Consider the following 24,793-nt stretch of genomic DNA (forward strand, 5'->3'; position numbering starts at 1 on the left):
CCTATCATGGGGAGGGAGGAGGGGCGAGGAAATGCATTGGGAGTTATACCTGATGTAAATGACGAGTTGATGGGTGCTGATGAGTTGATGGGTGTTGACGAGTTGATGGGTGCAACACACCAACAAGGCACAAGTATACATATGTAACAAACCTGCACATTATGCACATGTACCTTGGAACTTAAAGCATAATAATAATAAAAAAAGAACAGTGTAACCCTGTGAGATGTGTCACACATCACAAAGCAGTTTCTCAGAAAGCTTCTTTCTATTTTTTATCTCAGAATATTTAACTTTTCACTATACACCTTAATACACTCTCCGATATCCCCTTGCAGTTTCCATGAAAAGAGTGTTAGCAAGCTTCTCCATGAAAAGAAAGGTGTAGCTAAGTGAGATGAATTCACACATCACCAAGAACTTTTTCAGAAGTCTTCTTTCCAGTTTTTATCTGAGGATATTTCCTTGGTCACTGTAAGCTTTAATGCGATCCAAAATATCCCTTCTCAGATTCCCCAAAAAGAGTGCTACCAAAGTGATCCATGAAAATGATCGTGTAACTCTATGAGATGAATTAACATATCACAAAGCAGTTTCTCAGAAAATTTCCTTCTTGTTTTAACCAGAGGATATTTCCTTTCTCACCATAAGTCTCAATGCACTCCAAAATATCCCTTTGCAGATTACACGAAAACAGTGTCAACAAACTTCTCCATGAGAAAAAAGTTGTATGTCTGTGACATGAATTTACAAACCAGTAAGTAGTTTCTCAGAAAGCTTCTTTCTAGTTTTAGTCTCATGATATTTACTTTGCCTCCAACAGCCTCAATGTGCTCCGAAATATTCCATTCCAGATTCCAAGAAAACAGTGTTAGCAAACTACACAATGAAAAGAACAGTGTAACTCTGTGAGATGAGTTAACACATCGCAAAGCAGTTTCTCGGAAAATTTCTTTCTAGTTTTTATATTAGGGTATTTCCTTTGTCATCATAAGCTTCAATGCCCTCCGAAATACCCCATTGCGGATTCCAAGAAAACAGTGCTACCAAACTGCTCTATGAAGAGTATCATGTAACACTGTGAGATGAATTAACAAATTATGCAGCAGTTTCTCAGAAAGCTTCTTTCTAGTTTTTATCTGAGGATATTTTCTTTTTAATAATAGGCCTCAATGCACTCATGAATACCTTTGCAGATTCCATGAAAATAGTGTTAGCAAACTATGAAAAGAATAGTGTAAATCTCTTAGATGAATTCACACATTACAAAGTTGTTTCTCAGAATGTTTTTTTGTTGTTGTTGTTGTTTTTGCGTGTTGATATTTACTTTGCCACCATAGGCTTCAATGCCCTCCCAAATATCCTATTGCAGATTCCCCAAAAAGAGTGCTACCCATTGGATCCATGATAAGAATCATGTAATTCAATGAGATGAATTCACAAATCACAAAGCAGTTTCTCAGAAAGCTTCTTTCCAGTTTTTGTCTGAGGATATTTCCTTTGACACCGTAGGCTTCAATGCACTCCAAATATCCTATTGCAGATTTCACAAAAACAGTTTTACTAACAGCTCCAAGAAAGGAGTCATCCTACTCTGTGACATGAATACACACATCACAAAGAAGTTTCTCAGGAAGTTTTTTCTAGTTTTTATCTGAGGGTATTTCCTTTTTCACCATAGGCTTCAAGGCGATCCAAAATATCCCTTCTCACATTCCCCAAAAACAGTGCTATTACACTTCTCCATGAAAAGAATGGTGTAACTCTGTGAGATGAATTCACACATCACAAAGCAGTTTCTCAGAAAGCTTATTTTTAGTTTTTTTATGAGGATATTTCCTTTGTCAAAATAACCTTCAATGCACTCTGAAATATCCGATTGCAGATTCCAAGAAAACAGTGTTAGCAAGCTGCTCAAAGAAAACAACATTGTAACTCTCTGAGATGAGTTCACACATCACAAAGCAGTTTCTCAGAAAGTTTCTTTCTAGTTTTTATGTGAGAATATATACTTTTTCACCATAGGCCCCAAAACGTTCCCAAATATCAATTTACAGATTCCACGAAAGCAGTTTTAGCAAAGTGCTCCATTAACGGTATCGTGTAACTCTGTGTGATGAATTCACTCCTCATGATGAAGTTTCTCACAAAGCTTCTCTTTAGTTTTGATCTGAGGATATTTCCTTTGTCACGATAGGCTTCAAATCAATCTAAAATATCCCTCCTCAGATTCCCCAAATACAGTGCTACCAAACTCATCCATCAAAAGTATCATGTTGCTCTGTGGGATCAATAAACCCATGAAAAAGAGGTTTCTCAGAAATATTTTTTCTAGTTTTTCTATGAGGATATTTCCTTTGTCACCATAAGCTCCTATGTGCTCCCAGATATACCATTGCAGATTCCAAGAAAACAGTGTTAGCAAACCGCTCAATGAAAAGAAGAGTGTAACTGTGTGAGATGAATTCACACATCACAAAGCAGTTTCTCAGAATGTTTCTTTCTAGTTTTTTTCTGAGGATATTTTCTTTTTCACTGTAGTCCACAATTCGCTCTGAAATATCCTTTTGCAGATTAGATCATAAGAGCGTTAGCAAACTGCTCCATGAAAAGAAAGGTGTAACTCTGCATGATGAATTCACACATCACCAAGAAGTTTCTTAGAAAGCTTCTCTCTATTTTTTATCTGAGGATATTTTGTTTGTTACCATAGGCTTCTATGCAATCTGAACTCTTCCTTCTCTGGTTCCCCAAAAAGAGTGTTACCAAACTGCTGCATGAACAGAAAGGTGTAACTGTGTGAGATGAATTAACACATCACAAAGCAGTTTCTCAGAAATCTTCTTTCTAGTTTTATATAAGATTTTTTCCCTTGTAACGATCAGCTTCACTGCTCTCTGAATAATCCCTTTTGTGGATTCCAAGAAAACTGTTAGCACACTGCTCAATGAAAGCAACAGTGCAAATGAGAGACGTGAATTAACACATCACAAAGTAGTTTCACAGAAAAGTTCTTTCTAGTTTTTGTCTGAGGCTATTTCCTTTGTCACCATAAGCTTCAATGTGCTCTAAAATATCCCATTGAAGATTCCAAGAAATCACTGTTACCAAATTGCTCAATGCAAAGAACACTGTAACTCTGTGAGATGAATTCACACATCACAAGGCAGTTTCTCAGAAAGCTGCTTTTTAGCTTTTATCTGAGGATGTTTAGATTTTCACCATATTCCTCAAGGCACACATGAATATCCCTATGTAGATTCTGCAAAAATGTTACCAAACTCCTCCATGGAAATAAAGGTGTAAATCTGTGAGAGGAATTCACACACCACAAAGCAGTTTCTCAGAACGCTTCTTCTTTGTTTTTGTCTCAGGATATTTCCTTTGTCACTACAGGCTTCAAGGTGCTCCCAAATACCCTACTGCAGCCTACACGTAAAGAGTCTTAGCATCTGCTCCATGAAAAAAAAGGTGTAACTCTGTGAGATTAATTCAAACATCACAATGAACTTTCTCAAAAAGCTTCTTTTCGTTTCAATCTGATGATATTTCCTTTTTCACTGTAGGCTTCAATGTACTCCGAAATATCCCATTGCAGATTCCACGGAAACAGTGTTAGCAAACTGCTCCATGAAAAGAAATTTGCAACTCTATGAGATGAATTCACACATTACAAAGAACTTTCTCAAAAAGCTTCCTTCCAGTTTTCATCTGAGGATATTTCCTTTGTCACCATAGGATTCAATGCAATTAAAAATATCCCTTCTTGGGTACCCTAAAAAGAGTGCCACCAATCTGCTCCATGAAAGGAGTGGTGTAACTCTGTGAGACGAATTCACATGTCACAAAGCAGTTTCTCAGAAAGCTTCTTTCTATTTTTTATCTGAGGATATTTCCTTTGTCACCATAGGCTGATTCAATGTGATCGAAAATATCCCTTCTGAGATTCCCCAAAAACAGTGCTACCAAACTGCAGCATGGAAAGAAGGGTGTAATTCTGGGCGATAAATTCCCATATCACAAAGCAGTTTCACAGAAAGCTGCCTTTTGGTGTTTGTCTGTGGATATTTCATTTATCGTCATATACTTCAATGAGCTCCATAATATCCCATTTCAAATTCCAAGAAACCATTGACAGCAAACTGCCAGTGAAAGAACAATGTAACTCTGTGAGATGAATTCACACATCACAAAGCAGTTTCTCAGAAGATTACGTTTTGGTTTTTATCTGAGGATATATATCTTTTGTCAACATAAGCTTCAATGTGAGCCCAAACATCCTATTACAGATTAAATGAAAACTGCAATATTAAATGGCTCTATGAAAAGAATGGTGTAAAAAGTCGTTTTTTTTTTTTTTATTATACTTTAAGTTCTAGGGTACATGGGCATAACGTGCAGGTTTGTTACATATGTATACCTGTGCCATATTGGTGTGCTACACGCATCAACTCGTCAGCACCCATCAATTCATCATTTATATCAGGTATAACTCCCCAATGCAATCCCTCCCCCCTCCACCCTCCCCAAGATAGGCCCCAGTGTGTGATGTTCCCCTTCCCGAGTCCAAGTGAACTCATTGTTCCGTTCCCACCTATGAGTGAGAACGTGCGGTGTTTGGTTTTCTGTTCTTGTGATAGTTTGCTAAGAATGATGGTTTCCAGCTGCATCCATGTCCCTACAAAGGACGCAAACTCATCCTTTTTTATTGCTGCATAGTATTCCATGGTGTATATGTGCCACATTTTCTTCATCCAGTCTGTCACTGATGGACATTTGGGTTGATTCCAAGTCTTTGCTATTGTGAATAGTGCCGCAATAAACATACGTGTGCATGTGTCTTTGTAGTAGAATAATTTATAATCCTTTGGGTATATACCCAGTAGTGGGATGGCTGGGTCATATGGTACATCTAGTTCTAGATCCTTGAGGAATTGCCATACTGTTTTCCATAATGGTTGAACTAGTTTACAATCCCACCAACAGTGTAAAAGTGTTCCTATTTCTCCATATTCTCTCCAACACCTGTTGTTTCCTGATTTTTGAATGATTGCCGTTCTAACTGGTGTGAGATGGTATCTCACTGTGGTTTTGATTTGCATTTCTCTGATGGCCAGTGATGATGAGCATTTATTCATGTGTCTGTTGGCTGTATGAATGTCTCCTTTTGAGAAATGTCTGTTCATATCCTATGCCCACTTTTGGATGGGGTTGTTTGTTTTTTTCTTGTATATTTGTTTGAGTTCTTTGTAGATTCTGGATATTAGCCCTTTGTCAGATGAGTAGATTGCAAAAACTTTCTCCCATTCGGTAGGTTGCCTGTTCACTGTGATGGTAGTTTCTTTTGCTGTGCAGAAGCTCTTTAGTTTAATTAGATCCCATTTGCTATTTTGGCTTTTGCTGCCGTTGCTTTTGGTGTTTTAGACATGAAGTCCTTGCCCATGCCTAGGTCCTGAATGGTACTACCTAGATTTTCTTCTAGGGTTTTTGTGGAAATAGGTCTAACATTTAAGTCTCTAATCCATCTTGAATTAATCTTCGTATAAGGAGTAAGGAAAGGATCCAGTTTCAGCTTTCTACTTATGGCTAGCCAATTTTCCCAGCACCATTTATTAAATAGGGAATCCTTTCCCCATTTCTTGTTTCTCTCAGGTTTGTCAAAGATCAGATGGCTGTAGATGTGTGGTATTATTTCTGAGGACTCTGTTCTGTTCCATTGGTCTATATCTCTGTTTTAGTAGCAGTAGTACCATGCTGTTTTGGTTACTGTAGCCTTGAAGTATAGTTTGAACTCAGGTAGCTTGACGGCTCCGGCTTTGTCCTTTTGACTTAGGATTGTCTTGGCAATGTGGGCTCTTTTTTGGTTCCATATGAACTTTAAAGCAGTTTTTTCCAATTCGGTGAAGAAACTCATTGGTAGCTTGATGGGGATGGCATTGAATCTATAAATAACCTTGGGCAGTATGGCCATTTTCACGATATTGATTCTTCCTATCCATGAGCATGGTATGTTCTTCTATTTGTTTGTGTCCTCTTTTATTTCACTGAGCAGTGTTTTGTAGTTCTCCTTGAAGAGGTCCTTTACATCCCTTGTAAGTTGGATTCCTAGGTATTTTATTCTCTTTGAAGCTATTGTGAATGGGAGTTCATTCCTGATTTGGCTCTCTGTTTGTCTGTTACTGGTGTATAAGAATGCTTGTGATTTTTGCACATTAATTTTGTATCCTGTGAGTTTGCTGAAGTTGCTTATCAGCTTAAGAAGATTTTGGGCTGAGACGATGGGGTTTTCTAAATATACAATCATGTCATCTGCAAACAGGGACAATTTGACTTCTTCTTTTCCTAACTGAATACCCTTGATTTCTTTCTCTTGCCTGATTGCCCTAGCCAGAACTTCCAACACTATGTTGAATAGGAGTGGTGAGAGAGGGCATCCCTGTCTTGTGCCAGTTTTCAAAGGGAATTTTTCCAGTTTTTGGCCATTCAGTATGATATTAGCTGTGGGTTTGTCATAAATAGCTCTTATTATTTTGAGGTATGTTCCATCAATACCGAATTTATTGAGCGTTTTTAGCATGAAGGGCTGTTGCATTTTGTCAAAAGGCTTTTCTGCATCCATTGAGATAATCATGTGGTTCATGTCTTTGGTTCTGTTTATATGCTGGGTTACGTTTATTGATTTGCCAATGTTGAACCAGTCTTGCATCCCAGGGATGAAGCCCACTTTAGCATGTTGGATAAGCTTTTTGATGTGCTGCTGAATCCGGTTTGCCAGTATTTTATTGAGGATTTTTGCATTGATATTCATCAGGGATATTGGTCTAAAATTCTCTTTTTTTGTTGGTTCTCTGCCAGGCTTTGCTATCAGGATGATGTTGGCCTCATAAAATGAGTTAGGGAGGATTCCCTCCTTTCTATTGATTGGAATAGTTTCAGAAGGAATGATACCATCTCCTCCTTGTACCTCTGGAAGAATTCAGCTGTGAATCCATCAGGTCCTGGGCATTTTTTGTGGGTAGGCTATTAATTATTGCCTCAATTTCAGAGCCTGCTATTGGTCTATTCAGGGATACAACTACTTCCTGGTTTAGTCTTGGAAGAGTGTAAGTGTCCAGGAAATTATCCATTTCTTCTATATTTTCTAGGAGATTTGCGTAGAGGTGTTTATAATATTCTCTGATGGTAGTTTGTATTTCTGTGGGGTCGGTGGTGATATCTGCTTTATCATTTTTTATTGCATCTATTTGATTCCTCTCTATTTTCTTCTTTATTAGTCTTGCCAGCTGTCTGTCAATTTTGTTGATCTTTTCAAAAAACCAACTCCTGGATTCGTTGATTTTTTTGGAGAGTTTTTTGTGTCTCTATCTCCTTCAGTTCTGCTCTCATCTTAATTATTTCTCGCCTCTGCTAGCTTTTGAGTGTGTTTGCTTTTGCCTCTCTAGTTCTTTTAATTGTGATGTTAGAGTGTCAATTTTAGATCTTTCCTGCTTTCTCTTGCGGGCATTTAGTGCTATAAATTTCCCTCTACACACTGCTTTAAATGTGTCCCAGAGATTCTGGTATGTTGTATCTTTTTTCTCATTGGTTTCAAAGAACATCTTTATTTCTGCTTTCATTTCGTTATGTACCCAGTAGTCATTCAGGAGCAGGTTGTTCAGTTTCCATGTAGTTGAACGGTTTTGATTGAGTTTCTTAGTCCTGAGTTCTAGTTTGATTGCACTGTGGTCTGAGAGACAGTTTGTTATAATTTCTGTTCTTTTACATTTGCTGAGGAGTGCTTTACTTCAATTATGTGGTCAATTTTGGAATAAGTGTGATGTGGTGCTGAGAAGAATGTATATTCTGTTGACTTGGGGTGGAGAGTTCTATAGATGTCTATTAGGTCCGCTTGGTGCAGAGATGAGTTCAATTCCTGGATATCTTTGTTAACTTTCTGTCTCGTTGATCTGTCTAATGTTGACAGTGGAGTGTTGTAGTCTCCCATTATTATTGTATGGCAGTCTAAGTCTCTTTGTAAGTCTCTAAGGACTTGCTGTATGAATCTGAGTGCTCCTGTATTGGGTGTATATATATTTAGGATAGTTAGCTCTTCCTGTTGAATTGATCCCTTTACCATTATGTAATGGACTTCTTTGTCTCTTTTGATCTTTGATGGTTTAAAGTCTGTCTTATCAGAATCGAGGATTGCAACCCTTGCTTTTTTTTTGTTCTCCATTTGCTTGGTAGATCTTCCTCCATCCCTTTATTTTGAGCCTATGTATGTCTCTACATGCGAGATGGGTCTCCTGAAGACAGCAGACTGATGGGTCTTGACTCTTTATCCAGTTTGCCAGTGTGTGTCTTTTAATTGGAGCATTTAGTCCATTGACATTTAAGGTTAATATTGTTATGTGTGAACTTGATCCTGCCATTATGATATTAACTGGTTATTTTGCTCGTTAGTTGATGCAGTTTCTTCCTAGCCTCGATGGTCTTTACATTTTGGCATGTTTTTGCAATGGCTGGTACCGGTTGTTCCTTTCCATGTTTAGGGCTTCCTTCAGGGTCTCTTGTAAGGCAGGCCTGGTGGTGACAAAATCTCTAAGCATTTGCTTATCTGTAAAGGAGTTTATTTCTCCTTCACTGATGAAACTTAGTTTGGCTGGATATGAAATTCTGGGTTTAAAATTCTTTTCTTCAAGTACGTTGTATATTGGCCCCCACTATCTTTTGGCTTGTAGAGTTTCTACCGAGAGATCTGCTGTCAGTCTGATGGGCTTCCCTTTGTGGGTAACCCGACCTTTCTTTCTGGCTGCACTTAAGATTTTTTCCTTCATTTCAACTTTGGTGAATCTGGCAATTAAGTGTCTTGGAGTTGCTCTTCTGGAGGAGTATCTTTGTGGCGTTCTCTGTATTTCCTGAATTTGAATGTTGGCCTGCCCTGCTAGGTTGGGGAAGTTCTCCTGGATGATATCCTGAAGAGTGTTTTCCAATTTGGTTCCATTTTCCCCCTCACTTTCAGGCACCCCAATCAGACGTAGATTTGGTCTTTTGACATAATCCCATTCTTCTTGCAGGCTTTGTTCATTTCTTTTTCTTCTTCTTTCTTTTGGTTTCTCTTCTTGCTTCATTTCATTCATTTGATCCTCAATCGCTGATACTCTTTCTTCCAGTTGATCGAGTCGGTTACTGAAGCTTGTGCATTTGTCATATATTTCTCGTGTCATGGTTTTCATCTCTGTCATTTCGTTTATGACCTTCTCTGCATTAATTAGTCTAGCTGTCAATTCTTCCACTCTTTTTTCAGGATTTTTAGTTTCTTTGCGCTGGGTACGTACTTCCTTCTTTAGCTCCGAGAGGTTTGATGGACTGAAGCCTTCTTCTCTCATCTCGTCAAAGTCATTCTCTGACCAACTTTGATCCGTTGCTGGCGATGGGCTGTGCTCCTTTGCTCTTATTTTTTGAATTTCCAGCTTTTCTGCCCTGCTCCTTCCCCATCTTTGTGGTTTTATTTGTCTCTGGTCTTTGATCATGGTGACGTATTGATGGGGTTTTGGCATATGTGTCCTTCCTGTTTGATAGTTTTCCTTCTGACAGTCAGGACCCTCAGCTATAGGTCTGTTGGAGATTGCTTGAGGTCCATTCCAGACCCTGTTTGCCTGGGTATCAGCAGCAGAGGTTGCAGAAGATAAAATATTGCTGAACAGCGAGTGCATCTGTCTGATTCTTGCTTTGGAAGCTTCCTCTCAGGGGTGTACGCCACCCTGTGAGTTGTGGGGTGTCATACTGCCCCTAGTGGGGGATGTCTCCCAGTTAGGCTACTCAGGGGTCAGGGACGCACTTGAGCAGGTAGTCTGCCCCTTCTCAGATCTCAACCTCCCTTTTGGGAGATCCACTGCTCTCTTCAAAGCTGTCAGACAGAGTCGTTCGCGTCTGCACAGGCCTCTGCTGCTTTAGCTGTGTCCTGTCCCCAGAGGCGGAGTCTACAGAGACAGGCAGGTTTCCTTGAGCTGCTGTGAGCTCCACCCTGTTGGAGCTTCCTAGCAGCTTTGTTTACCTACTTAAGCCTCAGCGATGGCTGGCGCCCCTCCCCCAGCCTCACTGCTGCCTTGCGGTTAGATTGCCGCAGACTGCTGTGTTAGCAAGGAGGGAGGCTCCGTGGGCATGGGACCCTCCTGGCCCGGTGTGGGATATATTCTCCTGGTGTGCTGGTGTGCTTACAGCACTGTATTGGGGTAGGAGTTACCCGTTTTTCCAGGTGTTGTGTGTCTCAGTTCCCCTGGCTAGGAAAAGGGACTCCCTTCCCCCTTGCACTTCCCAGGTGAGGCGATGCCTCGCCCTGCTTCAGCTCTCACTGGTCAGGCTGCAGCAGCTGACCAGCACCGATTGTCCGGCACTCCCGAGTGAGATGACCCCAGTACCTCAGTTGAAAATGTAGAAATCACTGGTCTTCTGTGTCACTCGCGCTGGGAGATGGAGACTGGAGCTGTTCCTATTCAGCCAACTTGCTCCGCCCCCATAAAAAGTCGTTGTATCTTAGGATATTTCCTTTGTTAGCATAGGCTTCAATGCAATCCAAAATATCCTATCTCAGATTCCCCAAAACACTGCTACCAAACTGATCCATGAAAGGAATTGTGTAACTATGTGAGATGAATTCAGAAATCTCAAAGCAGTTTCTCAAAAAGATCCTTTCTAGTGTTTGTCTGAAGGTATTTCCTTGTTCACCATAGGCCTCTATATGCACACGAATATCCTTTGTAGATTCCACGAATATAATGTTAGCAAACTGCTTCATGAAAAAAGGTGCAAATCTGTGAGATGAATTCAATGTCACAATTCAGTTTCTCAGAAAGCTTCTTTTTGGTTTCTGTCTGAGGATATTTCCATTGTCACCATAGGCTTCAATGTGATCCCAAGTATCTTATTGCTGATTCCACCAAAACATAGTTAGAAAACTGCTCCTAGAAAAGAATTGTGGAACTCTCTGAAATGAATACACACATCCCAAAGCAGTTTCTCAGAAAGTCTCTCTCTGGTTTTTATCTGAGGATATTTTCTTTCTCACCTAAGGGTTCAAAGCAATCCAAAATATGCCTTTTCAGATTCCCCAACAACGAGACTACCAAAGTACTCCATGAAAAGTATACTGTAAATCTGTGAGATGAATTCACACATCACAAATCTGTTTCCTTGAAAGCTTCTCTGTAGTTTTTATCTGAGGATATTTCCTTTTTTACTAGGTTCCTCAAAGCATTCCCCAATATCAATTTGTAGATTCCACGAAAAAAGTGCTAGCAAAATTCCAATGAAAAGAATGGTGTAAGTCAGCTAGGTGAATTCACACATCACAAAGCAGTTTCACGGAAATCTTGTTTTTCGTTTTTATCTGAGGATATTTCCTTTGTAACCATAGACTTCAATGCATTCCCTAATAATATTGCAGATTGCATGAAAACAGTGTCATCAAACTGCTCAATGCAGAGAATGGTGTGGCTCTGTAAGATGCATTCACATTTCAAATAGCAGTTTCTCAGAAATCTTCTTTCTCATTTTTGTCTGATGATATTTAATTTTTCACCATCGACCTCAACTCGCTCCCAAATATCCCTCTGCGGATGCCACAAAAGCAGTGTTAGCAAACTGCTCCATGGAAAAAAAAGGTTTAACTCTGTGAGATGAATTCACACATCCCAAATAATTTTCTCAGAAAGCTTCTTTCTAGTTTTTAGCTGAGGATATTTTCTTTTTCACCATAGGTTTCAGTGCAATCCAAAATATCCCTTCTCAGATTCCCCAAAAACAGGGCTACCAAACTACTCCATGAAAAGAATTCTGTAATTCTGTGAGATGAATTCAGAAATCACAAAGCTGTTTTTCAGAAAGCTTCTTTCTGGCTTAATCTGAGGATATTTCCTTTTTCACCATATTCCTCAATGGGCTCCTGATTATATCATTGCAGATTCCACAAAAAAAGTATTAGCAAACTTCTCAAGAAAAAAATTGTGTACCTCTTTGAGATGAATCCACACATCACAAAGAATTTTCTCAGAAAGCTTTTTTCTAGTTTTTAATCTGAGAATATTTCGTTTGTCCATATAGGCTTCAATGCAATCCAAAATATCCCTTCTCAGATCTCAGAAAAACAGTGCTACCAAACTGCTCCATGAAAAGAACCAAGTTACTCTGAGATGAACTCACAAATCACAAAGTTGTTTCCCACAAAGCCACTTTCTAGTTTTTGTATGGGGATATTTCCTTTTTCACTACAGGCCTCTATACGCTCATGAATATCACTTTGTAGATTCCATGAAAACAGTGGTAGCAAACTGCCTCATGAAAAAGAACGTGTAAATCCATGAGATGAATTCACACATAACAAAAAAGTTTCTCAGAAAGCTTCTTTTTGTTTTTTTGTCTGATTATATTTCTTTTGTCACCATAACCTTCAATGCACTCCCAAATATCCTATTGCAAATTCCACGAATAAAGTTTCATCAACCTGCTCATTGAAAAGAATGGTGTAAATCTGTAAGATGAATTCACACGTCACAAAGCAGTTTCTCAGAAAGCTTCCTTCTCATTTTCCTCTGAGGATTAATGATCTTTCATCATAGGCCTCAATGTGCTCACAAACATACCTTTTCAGATTCCACAAAAAGAGTGTTAGCAAAGTGCTCCATTAACAGAAAGGTGTTACTCTGTTACATGAATACACAAATCACAAAGGAGTTTCTCAGAAAACTTCTTTCTAGTCTTTATCTGAGGTTATTTCCTTTGCCACCTTAGGCTTCAATGCAATCCAAAATATCCCTTCACAGATCCCCAAAAACAGTGCTACCTAACTGCCTCATGAAAAAGAATGGTGTAACTTTGTGAGATGAATTCACACATCACAAAGCTCTTTCTCAACAATGTTCTTTCTAGTTTTTTCTGAATATATTTCCTTTTTGAAAATATTCCTCAATGAACTCCTGAATATCCGATTGCAGATTCCATGAAAAAAGTGTTAGCAAACTTATCAATGAAAAGAATGGTGTAACTCAGAGATGAATTCACACATCACAAAGAGGGTTCTCAGAAGGATTCTTTCTAGTTTTGATCTGAGGATACTTCCTCTGTCACCATAGGATTCAGTGTGATTCAAGTGATCCCTTCTCAGATTCCCCAAAAACAGTGCTACCAAACTGATCCATAAAAATAATCCTGTAACTCTGTGAGATGAATTCCCAAATCACAAAGAAGTGTCTCAGAAAGCTTTTTTTCTAGTTATTCCCTGACTATATTTCCTTTGTCACCATAAGCTTCAATGTGCTCCAAAATATCCCATTGCAGATTTCAAGGAAACAGTGTCAGCACGTTGCTCAATGAAAAGAACAGTGTTACTCTGTGAGATGAATTCACACATCAGAAAGCACTTTCTCAGAAAGCTTCTATTTGGATTTATCTGAGGATATTTCCTATGTCACCGTAGGCTTCCTTGAGCTACCAAATATCTCTTTGCAGATTCCAAGTAAACAGTGTTAGCAAGCTGCTCCATGAAAAGAAAGGTGTACATCTGTGAGATGAATTCACACATCAAAAAGATCTTTCTCAGAAAGCTTCTTTCTCGTTTTTATCTGAGGATATATATATTTTTCATGATAGACCTCAATGCTCTCCTAAATGTCCCTTTGTAGATTCCATGAAAACTTTGTTAGCAAACTGTTCCATGAAAAAAAAAAAAAAAAGGTGTATCTCTCTGAGATGAATTCACACATCATGAAGAACTTTCTCTGAAAGTTTCTTTCTAGTTTTAATCTGAGGATATTTCCTTTGTGAAAATATTCTTCAATGTGATCCAAAATATCCCTTCTCAGATTCCCCAAAAACAGTGCTGTCAAAATGCTCCATGAAAAGAATCGTGTAAGTTTGTGAGCTTAATTCACAAATCATAAAGCAGTCTCTCAGAAAGTTTCTTTCTAGTTTTTGTCTGAGGATATTTCCATTTTCACCATAGGCCTCAATGCACTCACAAATAGCCCTTGCAGATTCCACGAAAATAGTATTAGAAAACCATTCCATGAAAAGGAAGGTGTATACTTGTGAGATGAATTCAAATATCACAAACCAGTTTCTCAGAAAGCTACTTTTTGCTTTTTGTCTGAGGATAGTTCCTTTGTCACCATTGGCTTCCATGTACTCCAAAATACCATATTGCAGATTCCCAAAAAAGAGTGCTACCATACTGATCCATGAAAAGAATGTAACTCTGTGAAATGATTTCAAACATCACATTGCTGTTTCTCAAAAATCTTCTTATGAACTTTTATCTGAGGATATGTCCTTTTCAACATATTCCTCTATGTGCTCCAAAATATCACATTGTAGACTCCATGAAAAAAGTGTTAGCAAACTTCCCAATGAAAAGAATGGTGTAAATTTGTAAGATGAATTCACACATCACAAAGCACCTCACAGAATGGTTCATTTTGGTCTGTATCTGAGGATATTCCCTTTGTCTCCAGAGGCTTCAATGCACTCCCAAATATCCTATTGCAGATTACAAAAAAAAAAGTGTTATCAGACTGCTCAAAGAAACCTGCAGTGAAACTCTTTAAGATGAATTCCCACATCACAAAGCAATTTCTCAGAAAATTTCTTTTTAGTTTTTATCTGAGTGTATTCCCTTTTACACCATAGGTCTCAATGCACTGCCAAATATCCTTTTGCAGATTCCACGAAAACAGTGTTAACAAACTTCTACATGAAAAGAAAGGTTTAATTATCTTAGATGAATTCACACATCACAAAGCTTCTTTCTAGTTTTTATCTGAGGATATTTCCATTGTCACCTTAGGCCTCAATGTGATCCAAAATATACCTTCTCAGTTTCCCCAGAAACAGGGCTATGCAACTGTTCCATGAAAAGAATCGGGTAACTCTGTGAGATAAATTCAAGAATCACAAAGCAGTTTTTCAGAAATCTTCTTTCTGGTTTTTGTATGATGATATTTCCTTTTTAACTATAGGCCTCAATGTTCTCGCGAATATGCCTTTGAAGATTACACGAAAATAGTGTTAGCAAACTGCTCCATTAAAATAAACGTGTACATCTGTGAAATGAATTCACAAATCACAAAGCAACTTCTCAGAAAGCTTCTTTTTGGTTTTTGTGTGATGTTTCCTTTGTCACCATAGGCCTCAATGCGCTCCCAAATACCCCTTTGCAGATTGCATGAAAGCAGTGTTAGCAGACTGCTCAATGAAAAGGACGATGTAACTCTGTAAGATGAATTCACACATCAGAAAGCAGTTTCTCAGATGTCTTCTTTCTATTTTTTATCTGAGAATATTTCCTTTTTCACTGTAGGCCTCAATGCACTCCCAAATATCCCTTTGCAGATTCAAAGAAAAGAGTGTTAGCAAACAGCTCCGTGAATAGAAAGGTGTAAGTCTGTGAAATGAATACAAACAACACAAAGAACTTTCTCAGAAAGCTTCTCTCTAGTTTTTATCTGAGGATATCTCCTTTGTCACTGTAGACTTCAATGAAATCCAAAATATCCCTTCTCAGATTCCCCAAAAGCAGTGCTGCCAAACTGATCCATGAAATGAATTGTGTAACTCTGTGATATGAATTAACACATCACAAAGCGGTTTCTGAGAAAATTTCTTTCTAGTTTTTATATAAAGATATTTCCTTTGTCACCATAAGCTTCAATGGTATTGAAAATATTCCATTGAACACTCCAGGAAAACAGTGTTAGCAAACTACTCCATGAAAAGAACAGGGTAAAACTGTAAGATGAATTCACTCATCAAAAAGGAGTTTTTCACAATGCTTTTTTCTAGTTTTTAACTGAAGATATTTCCTTGTTCACCATAGACATCAATATGCTCCCAAATATCCTATTGCATATTAAACGAAAACAGTGTTATCAAACTGCTCAATGAAAAGAGCCATGTAGCTCCATAAGATGAATACACACATCACAAAGCAGTTTCTCATTAAGCTTCTTTTTGGTTTTCTCTGAGGATATTTGCTTTGTCACCATAAGCCTCAATATGCTCTCAAATATCCTATTGCAGAATTCATGAAAACAGTGTTATCAAACTGCTCAATGAAAAGAATGGTGTAACCGTGTGAGATGAATTCACACATCACAAAAAACTTTCTCAGAAAGTTTCTTTCTCTTTTTTATCTAATAATATTTCCTTTGTCACCATATGCTTCAATGAGATTCATAATATCCTTTCCCAGACTCCCCAAAAACAGTGCCACCAAACCGATCTATGAAAAGAATCGTGTAACTCTGTGAGATGAATTCACACATCACAAAACAGTTTCTCAGAAAGCTTCCTTCTCGTTTTTATCTGAGGATACTTAATTTTTCACCATAGGCTTCCAGCACTCCCAAATATACCTTTGCAAATTCCACTAAAACAGGGTTAGGAAACTGCTCCATGAAAAGAAAGGTGTAACTCTACGAGGTGAATTCATACATCACAAAGAACATTCTCAGAAAGCTTCTTTCTATATTTTATCTGAGGATATTCCTTTGTCACTCTAGGCTTCAAAGCAATCCAAAATATCCCTTCTCAGATTCCCCTAAAGGAGCTAAGAAACTGATCCATGAAAACAATCATTTAACTTTCTGCGATGAATTAGCACATTATAAAGCAGTTTATCAGAAAGGTTCTTTCTGGTTCTTCTATGAGGATATTTGCTTTGTCACCTTAAGCTTCAATGCCCTCCAAGATATCCCTTTGCAGATTCCACGAATACATTGTTAGTAAACTGCTCAATGAATAGAACAGTGAAACTCTGTGAGATGAATTCACACATCACATAGCAGTTTCTTAGAAAGCCTCTTTCTAATTTTTACCTGAGAATGTTTCCTTTTTCACTGTAGGCCTCAATGTACTCCCATATATCCCTTTGCAAATTGGATGAAAACATTGTTTGCAAACTGCTCCATGAAAAGAACAGTGTACTCTGTGAGATTAATTCACACATCACAAAGCAGCTTCTTATAAATCTTCTTTCTAGTTTTTAATCTGAGGCTATTTCGTTTGTCACCATAGGCTTCAATGCAATCCAAAATATACCATCTCAGAATCCCCAAAAATAGTGCTACCAAACATGTCCATGCAATGAATCCTGTAACTCGGTGAGCTGATTTCATACATCACAAAGGAGTTTCTCAGAAAGCTTCCTTTTAGTTTTTAATCTGAAGATACTTCCTATTTTACCATAGGCCTCAAGGTGCTCCCAAATATCCCTTTACAGATTTCACGAAATCAGTGTTAGTAAAGTGCTCCAAGAAAATAAAGGTGTAACACTGTGAGATGAATTCACAAATAACAGAGCAGTTTCTCAGAAAGCTTCTTTCTAGTTTTTGTCTGAGGATATTTCCTATGTCACCAAAGCTTCAATGCACTCTGAAATAACAAAAACAGTGTTAGCAAATAGCTCAATGAAAAGAACAGTGTTGCTCTGTGAGATGAATTCAAACCCCACAAAGCAGTTGCTCAGAAAGCTTCTTTCTAGTTTTTATATTAGGGTATTTCCTTTGTCCCCATAAGCTTCCTTGCGCTCGCATATATCACTTTGCAGATTCCAGGAAAACAGTGATAGCAAACTCCTCCATGAAATGAAAAGTGTAACTCTGGGAAATGAATTCACACACCACAAAGAACTTTCTCAGAACGTTTCTTTCCTGTTTTTATCAGAGAATATTACCTTTGTCACCACGGACTTCAATCCGATCCAAAATATCCTTTCTCAGATTCCCCAAAAACAGTGCTACCAAACTAATACAGAAAAGAATCATGTAACACTGTGAAATTAATTATGACATCACAAAGCAGTTCCTCAGAAAGCTTCTTTCTCGTTTTTATCAGAATATATTTAATTTTTCACTTTAGGCCTTCATGCACTCCCAAATATCCCTTTGCCAATTCCAAGAAAACAGTGTTAGAAAACTGCTCCATGAAAAGCAAGGTGTAACTCTGTGAGATGAATTCACATATCATGAAGAACTTTCTCAGTAAGCTTCTTTCTAGTTTTCATCTGAGGATATTTCCTTTGTGACCATAGACTTCAAAGCAATCCAAAATATCCCTTCTCAGATTCCCCAAAACAGAGCTACCAAACTGATCTGTGACAAGAATCATTTAACTCTGTGAGATGAATTACTACATCATAAAGCAGTTTCTCAGAATGCTTCTTTTTAGTTTTCATATGGGGCTATTTCCTTTGTCGCCTTAAGTGTCAATGCCCTCCGAACTATCCCTTTGCAGATTCCACGAAAACAGTGTGAGATGAATTATCATACCACAAAGCAGTTTCTCAGAATGATTCTTTCTAGTTTTTATCCGAGGATGTTTCAATTTTCACCATAGACCTCTATGCGTTCCCAAATATCCCTTTGCAGTTTGCACGAAAACAGTGTTAGCAAACTGTTCAATGAAAAGAATGGTGTACTCTGTGAGATTAATTCATGCACTACAAAACAGTGTCTCATAAAACTTCTTTCTAGTTTTTATCTGAGTATATTTCCTTTGTAACCATAGGCATCAATTCGATTCAAAATATCCCTTCTCAGATTCCCCAAAAACAGAGCTACCAAATTGCTCCCTGAAAAGTATTGTGTAAGTCTGGGAGATGAATTCACAAATCACAATGTAGTTTCTCAGAAATCTTCTTTATAGTTTTTGTCTGTGGATATTTCTTTGTCACCATAACCTTCAAGGCACTCCAAAATATCCCATTGCAGATTCCAAGAATACAGGGTTTGCAAACTACTCAATGTAAAGAACAGTGTAACCCTGTGAGATGAATTCACATGTCACAAAGCAGTTTCTGATAAAACTTCTTTTTCATTTCTATCTGAGGATATTTAGTTATTCACCATAGGTGTCAATGTCCTCCCAAATATCCATTCGCAGATTTCACAAAAACAGTGTTAGCAAACTGCTCTGTGAAAAGAATGGTGTAAATCTGTGTGATGAATTCACACATCTCAAATAACTTTCTCAGAAAGCTTCTTTATAGTTTTCATCTAAGGATATTTCCTTTGTCACCATAGGTTTCAATGTGATCCAAAATATACTTTACAGATTCCCCAAAAACAGTGATCCCAAACTGATCCATGAAAAGAATCATGTAACTCTGCACGATGAATTAACCCATCAGAAAGTGGTTTCTCAGAAAGCTTCCTTCTACTTTTTCTTTGAGGATACTTCCTATGTCACCATAAACTTCAATGTGCTCCAAAATATTTCATTTAGGATTGCAAGAAAACAGTGTTAGCAAGCTGCTCAGTGAAAAGAACAGTGTAACACGGTGAGATGAATTCACACATCACAAAGCAGTTTCTCAGACAGTTTCTTTTTGGTTTATCTATGAGATTATTTCCTTTGCACCAGAGGATTCAATGCGCTACCAAATATCCTATTGCAGATTCCACGAAAACAGTGTTATCAAACTACTCAATGAAAAGAACCATGTAACTCTGTGAGATGAATTCAGACATCACAAAGCAGTTTCTCAGAAGGAATCTTTTGGTTTATCTATGAGGATATTTCCTTTCTCACCATAAGTTTCAATGTGATAAGACATATCAAAGTGCACATTCCAAGAAAACAATGCAAGCAAAAACAGTGGAACTCTGTGAGATGAATTCAGACATCACAAAGCAGTTTCTCAGAAAGATTCCTTCTAGTTTTTATCTGAGGATAAAAACTTTTTCCTTTTTCACCATAGGCCTCAATGCACTCAAAAATATCCCTTTGCAGATTGTACAAAAATAGAGTTAGCAAGTTGCTCTATGAAAATAGAGGTGTAACTCTTTGAGATGAATTCACATATCACAAATAACTTTCTCAGAATGCTTCTTTCTGGTTATTATCTGAGGATATTTCCTTTGTCACTATAGGTTTCAATGATATCCAAAATATCCCTTCTCATTACCTAAAAACAGTGCTACCAAACTGATTCATGAAAAGAATTGTGTAACTCTGTGAGATGAATTATCACATCACAGAGTGGTTTCTCAGAGAAATTCTTTCTAGTTTTTGTATGAGGATATTTCCTTTATCACCATAAGCTTCAATGTACTCCTGAATATCCCATTGCAGATTCCAAGACAACAGGGTGAGCAAACTGCTCAATGAAAATCACAGTGTAACTCTGTGAGATGAATTTACACATCAGAAAGCAGCTTCTGAGAAAGGTTCTTTCTAGTTTTTATGTGAGGATATTTTCTTTTTCACCATAGGTCCCAAAGCTCTGACAAATATCCCTTTCCAGATTCAAAAGAAAAAGTGTTAGCAAACTGCTACATGAAAAGAAAGGTGCAACTCTGTGAAATGATTTCACACATTGCAGAGAACTTTCTCAGAAAGCTTTCTTCTAGTTTTTATCTGAGGATATTTCCTTTTTCACAATTTTCCTCAAGGTGCTCTTGGATATCCCCTTGCAGATTCCATGAAAATAGTGTTACCACACTGTTCCATAAAAAGAAAGGTGTAAATCCGTGAGATGAATTCACACATGACAAAACAGTTTCTCAGAAAGCTTCTTTTTTGTTTTTGTCAAAGGGTATTTCCTGAGTCACCATAAGTTTCAATGCTCTCCCAAATATCCTATTGCAGATTCCACAAAAACAGTGTTATCAAACTGCTCAATAAAAACAACAGTGTTACTCTGTGAGATGAATTCACACATAATGAAGCAGTTTCTCAGACATCGTATTTCTAGCTTGTAATTGAGGATATTTCCTTTGTCACCATAGGCTTCAATGTGACCCAAAATATTCCTTCTCAGATTCCCCAAAAACAGTGCTACCAAACTGTTACATGAAAAGAAAGGTGTATCTCTGTGAGATAAACTCACATATCCCAAAGATGTTTCTCAGAAACTTTCTTTCTAGTTTTTATTGGGGCATATTTCCCTTTTCACTGTATTAATCAATGTGCTACCCAATATCCCATAGCAGATTAATTGAAAAAAGTGTTAGCAAACTTCTCAATGAAAACGGTGTAATTCTGTGAGATGAGTTCACACATCACAAACGAGTATCACAGAAAGCTTCCTTTTGGACTTTCATCTGTGTATATTTCCTTTGTTCCCATAGGCTTCGATGCACTCCCACATATCCTATTGCAGATTGCACGAAAACTGTGTTATCAAACTGCCCAATGAAAAGAACAGTGAAACTCTGTAACATTACTTCACATATCACAAAGCTGTTTTTCAGCAGGCTTCTTTCTAGGTTTTATCTTAGAAAAGTTCATTTTTCCTTGTAGGCATCAAAGGACTCTGGAATATTCCATTGCAGATTCCATGAAAACAGTGTTAGCAAACTGCTCCAGGAAAAGAAAGATGTTACTCTGTGAGTTGAATTCACACATCACAAAGAGCTTAACCAGAAACCTTCTTTCTAGTTTTTATCTGAGGATATTTAATTTGTCAACATACGCATCAATGCAGTCCAAAATATCCCTTTTCAGATTCCCCAAAATGACTGCTAAGAAACTGTTTCATGAAAAGAATTTTGAATATCTGTGAGGTGAATTAACAGATCAGCAAGTGGTTTCTCAGAAAGTTTCTTTCTTCTTTTCATATGAGGATATTGTCTTTGCCACCATATGTCTCAAAGCACTCACAAGTATGCCTTTGTAGATTCCAAGAAAACAGTGTTATCAAACTACTCAAAGAAAAGAACAGTGTAACTCTGTGAGATGAATTCACACATCACAAAGCAGTCTCGCAGGAAGTTTCTTTCTAGTTTATATCTGATTATATTTCGATTGTCACCATAGGCTTCAATGTGATCCAAAATATCCCTTCTCAGATTTCCCAAAACAGTGCTACCAAAACTGCTCCATGAAAAGAATCGTGTAACTCTGTGAAATGAATTCACAAATCACAAAGTAGTTTCTCAGAAAGTTTCTTTTTGGTTTTTATTTCAGAATATGTCCTTTGTCACCATAGGCTTCAATGTCCTCCGAAATATCCTATAGCAGTTTCCACAAAAACAGAGTTATCAAACTGCTCCTTGAACAGTGCAATTCTGCGAGATGAATTCACACATCACAAAGCACTTTCTCAGAAACCTTCTTTCTAGTTTTTATCTGAGGATATTTATTTTGTCACTATAGGCCTCAATGCACTCTCAAATGCCCTATTGCATACTCCATGAAAATGGTTTTGGCAAACTGCTCCATGAAAAGAATGGTGTGCTTCTTTGAGATGAACTCAGACATCACAAAGACTTTTCTCAGAAAACTTCTCTTTAGTTTTAACTGAGGATATTTCCTTTGTCACCGGAGGCTTCAATGTGATCCAAAATATCCATTCTCAGATTTCCCAAAAACAGTGCTAACAAACTGCTCCATGAAAAGTATTGTGTAACTCTGTGAGGTGAATGATCACATCACAAAGCAGTTTTTCAGAAAGATTCTTTCTAGTTTTTATATCAGAATTTTCATTTGTCACCATAAACTTCAATGCACTCCCAAATATCCCTTTGCAGATTCCAAGAAAATTGTGTTAGCAAACTGCTCATTGAAAAGAACAGTGTAACTCTGAAATGAATTCACACATCATAAGGACCTTTCCAGGAAAGCTTCTTTCTAGTTCCTCTCTGAGGATATTTCCTTTGTCACCTTAAGCTTCAATGTGATCAAAAATATCCCTTCTCAGGTTTACCAAAAACAGTGCTACCATACTGATCCATGAAACAATCATGCAATTCCGTGTGATGAATTAATACATCACAAAGTGGTTTCTCAGAAAGCTTCATTCTAGTTTTTATCTGAGAATATTTCCTTTATCATCATTTGCCTCAGAGCACTCCCAAATATCCCTTGGCAGAGTCCACAAAAACAGTGTTAGCAAACTGCTCCATGAAAAGTAAGGTGTAACTCTGAGAGATAAATTCACACATCACAATGCAGTTTCTCAGAAACCTTCTGTTTGGTTTTCATCTGAGGATATTTCGTTTGTCTCCATAGGCTTCAATGCACTCCCCAAAACCCTATTTCAGATTCCACGCAAACACTGTTATCAAACTACTCAAGGAAAAGAGTGGTGTAACTCTGTGAGATGAAATCACACATCACAAAGCAGTTTCTGAGAAAGATTATTCCTAGTTTTTATCTGAGGGTACTTCATAGTTTACCATGATCCTCAATGCATTCCCAAATATCCCTTTGCAGATTCGAGGAAAACAGTGTTAGCAAGGATATTTCCTTTGTCAAATTAAACTTCAAAGCACTCTGCAATATCCCATTGCAGATTCCAAGAAAACAGAGTTAGCAAACTGCTCAATGAAAAGAACAGTGCAATTCTATGAGATGAATTCAAACATTGCAATGCAGTTTCTCAGAAAGCCTCTTTCTATTTTTTTTATCTGAGGATATTTATTTTTTCACTGTAGGCCTCAATGCGTGTGCAAATATCCCTTTGTGTATTCCATGAAAACAGTGTTAGCATATTGATCCATGAAGAGAAAGGGGTAAATCTGTGAAATTAATTCACACACCACAAAACAATATCTCAGAAAGCTTCTTTTTGTTTTTATCTGAAGATATTTCCTTTGGCACCATAGACTTCAATGCCTTCCCATCTATCCTATTGCAGATTCCACAAAAACAGTGTTAGCAATCTGCTCCAAGAAAAGAATATTGTAACTCTGTGAGATGAATTCACTTATCAAAAAACTGTTTCTCAGAAAGCTTCTTTCCAGTTTTTATCTGAGGATATTTCCTTTTTCAACCTAGGCTTCAATGCAATCCAAAATGTCCCTTCTCAGATTCCCCAAAACAGGCCTACCAAACTGCTCCATGAAGAATAGTGTAACTCTGTGAGATGAATTCAGACATGAAAATTTTGTTTCTCAGAAAACTTCTTTGTAGTTTTTATCTGAGGATATTTTCTTTTTCACTATATTCCTCAAGGCGCTCCCAAATATCCCACGGCAGATTCCATGAAAGAAGTGTTAGCAAACGGATCCATGAATAAAAAGGTGTAAATCTGAGAGATGAAATCAGGATTCACAAAGCAGTTTCTAAAAACGCTTCTTTTTGGTTTGTATCTAAGGATATTTCCTTTGTCATCATAGGCTTCAATGCAATCAAATTTATCGCTTCTCAGATTCAAGAAAAACAGTGCTATGAAACTGTTCCAAGTAAAGAATGATGTAACTCTGTGAGATGAATTCACACATCACAAAGATGCTTCTCAGAAATCTTCTTTCTGGTTTTTATCTGAGGACATTTCCATTTTCACCACATTCCTCAATGCGCTCCAGAGTATCCCATTGCAAATTCCATGAAAAAAGTGTTAGCAAAATGCTCAATGAAAGGAAAAGTGTAACTAAGTGAGATGATTTCACAACTCACAAAATAGTTTCTCAGAAAGCTTCTTTGAAGTTTTTTTTCTGAGTATATATATTTTTTCACCACAGACCTCAATGTGCTCGCAAATATCCCTTTGTGGATTCCACAAAAATAGTGTCAGCAAACTGCTCCATGAAAGGAAAGGTGTAAATCTGTGAGATGAATTCACACATCACAAAGCAGTTTCTCAGAAGGCTTCTTTTTGGTTTTTATCTGAGGATATTTCCTTTCTCACCATAGGCTTCAATGCGCTCCCAAACATCCTCTTGCATTTTCCAAGAAAACAGCGTTAGCAAACTGCCGTATTAAAAAACAGTGTAACTCTGTGTGATTAATTCACATATCACAAAGCAGTTTCTCAGAAATCTTCTTTCTAGTTCTTATGTGAGGATATTTTCTTTTACACTATAGGCCTCAAAGTGCT

Source organism: Piliocolobus tephrosceles, chromosome 19 (genome assembly GCF_002776525.5).
Source record: "Piliocolobus tephrosceles isolate RC106 chromosome 19, ASM277652v3, whole genome shotgun sequence".
NCBI lineage: Eukaryota > Metazoa > Chordata > Mammalia > Primates > Cercopithecidae > Piliocolobus > Piliocolobus tephrosceles.